Source organism: Populus euphratica, unplaced genomic scaffold (assembly GCF_000495115.2).
Source record: "Populus euphratica unplaced genomic scaffold, PopEup_1.0 scaffold1776.1, whole genome shotgun sequence".
In the NCBI taxonomy this organism is placed as follows: domain Eukaryota; kingdom Viridiplantae; phylum Streptophyta; class Magnoliopsida; order Malpighiales; family Salicaceae; genus Populus; species Populus euphratica.
Genome location: NW_011501632.1, coordinates 1 through 2,464, shown reverse-complemented (window position 1 = coordinate 2,464; position 2,464 = coordinate 1).

Below are 2,464 nucleotides of genomic sequence, written 5' to 3'. Positions count from 1 at the left end.
TGAAAGGGTTGATTGATGACTTGAAGAACTTAAATTGCACGGATAAAGAGATGGTCAAACTTAGAAAAGAGATGTCGGTGTAATCCAAACCGGAACACTGTTAAATAATAATAATAATAATAACAATAATAATAAAGAAAAAGAAGGAGAAGAAAAAGAAGAAAAGTTGATGAGAACTTTGAGATGGAAAATTAACGTAAGGATTAAACAATGATAACAAACAATGTCAAGGTTACAGGATCCACAAATGGTATGTCAAACAAGTATAGTATAAACTTTTATTATTCAATTGAAAACAACACACACAAAGGAGGTTCCAATCAGATTATAGATTGTTAACATGATTACATTAGTCATCTTATTTGATTAATGCTAACATTTGTAAATCTCGTCAAGCATTCATGATTATAACTTATGTTAACAACAAATCAAATTCCTTTCATAGCTCAAGTGTCGGTTATACCATACAGTATGGCCTATGAAAGTGCCAAGCATTTGTTGTACCAAGTGTTATACAACATAAATCAAGATTAGTCATTTAACAAGCAAAGTATTAAAGAGTGAACAAGATAACAAATACAAAACATGTTAGTATCAAACATTAAAGTCCATATTAAGTTTATACTATACTTATTCTTACACCATTAGTGTAACCTTTTAACCTTGACATAATAAACTTAGCTAGACATAATGAAACAAAGAAAAATAAATAAACAAAATAAGAATATAAATAAGATAAAAGTTAACTAAGTAAATGAAAGGAAATGAAAGGCATAAACTTGATATTAATGAAAGCAAAGTATAAACATTACAAAAAAATACAAAGAGAGAAAGCAAGAGCATGATCTTGATCTAGAGACTAAGATGCCTAAATGCATGGCAAATGCCTCCTTTTATAGGCCAAAATTGGGAACTATTGATTTGATGACTAATTGATGAGTGGGTGACCAACTCTTGACTTGGTGACAATCGTTATCTTCTCTTGTCTGCCCTAAACATCATTGATAAATTCAAACTTAGAGCCACTTGAAAACATGAAAGTTGTAGGAAATTGTCTCAGCTTTCTTGTGTAAAACATTCAGCTCATTTTGACATCTATAACTCTAGATATGGCCAAAATACTAAATAGCGGTCGGGCTGGAGGACAGATTCGGGCTTCTTTTTTGTTACTACAATTTGGACTTGAAAATTGCCTTTTTAGATCTTCGGCTCCATATAAAAGTTGTAGGCCTATGTCTTACCTTTCTATCCATATAAAGTAGACCTAAATCTGAGATCTATAGCTCAAGATATGATCTAATTACCGAACACTGTTCCGGTTTGGATTGCACCGACATCTCTTTTCTAAGTTTGGCCATCTCTTTTTCCTTTCAATTTCTGTTCTTAAATTCATCAATCAATCCTTTCATTTATGTGATAGGCCTGCATTTAAAATGAACATTTACCACAAATTAAAGGTATCTTATATTATTAGATATATTATTATAAAACATGCTTTAGTTAAGGAGTTATTGATACTTCAAGTGTAAAATGATGATATAAAACCTTGATAAAAATGCACTTTTAAGTACTAATCACCGAAGAAGATAATCAATCACTTCATAATGAGAATAATAAAAATAACTGTGCTAGAACGCTTAGAGACCACATGAATCCCACAAGAACAAGTGCACCATCATGCATAGTATTTCCTCTTGATGCATCTCATTTTAATTTTAAACCAGATATTATTCAACTTTTACCTTCTTTTCATGGCTTAGAATTGGAAAATCCATACTTGTATTTAAAGGAATTCGAGGAGGTCTGCAACACATATAATAATTTAAATTCTAGCATGAACACCATCAAATTAAAGCTTTTTCCTTTTTCATTAAAAGATAAAGCTAAAACATGGCTATAAAATTTGAGACTAGGATCCATTCGTGCTTGGGATGAAATGCAACAACAGTTTTTAAAGAAGTTTTTCCCATCTTATAGAACAAACTCTTTCAAAAGACAAATCACCACTTTCACTCAAAAACTAGGAGAAACATTTTACCAATGTTGGGATAGGTATCGAGACTTGCTTAGTACTTGCCTACATCATGGTTTTGAAACATGGAGATTGGTTTTATATTTTTATGAAGGGTTAACACCTAGAGATAGACAAATGGTTGAATTGATGTGCAATGGAACTTTTAAAGATAAAGACCCCGATGAAGCAATAGAGTACTTAGACTTGTTAGCTGAAAATGCTCAAAATTGGGACACCGCGGGTACATATGAGGCACCAAGTAAAACTCAACCTCATATATCTAGTGGAGATATGTACAACCTTAGGAAAGATCATGACCTTCAAGCCAAGTTTGCATCTTGATTAGTACTTAAAAGTGCATTTTTATCAAGGTTTTATATCATCATTTTGCACTTGAAGTATCAATAACTCCTTAACTAAAGCATGTTTATAATAATATATCTAATAATA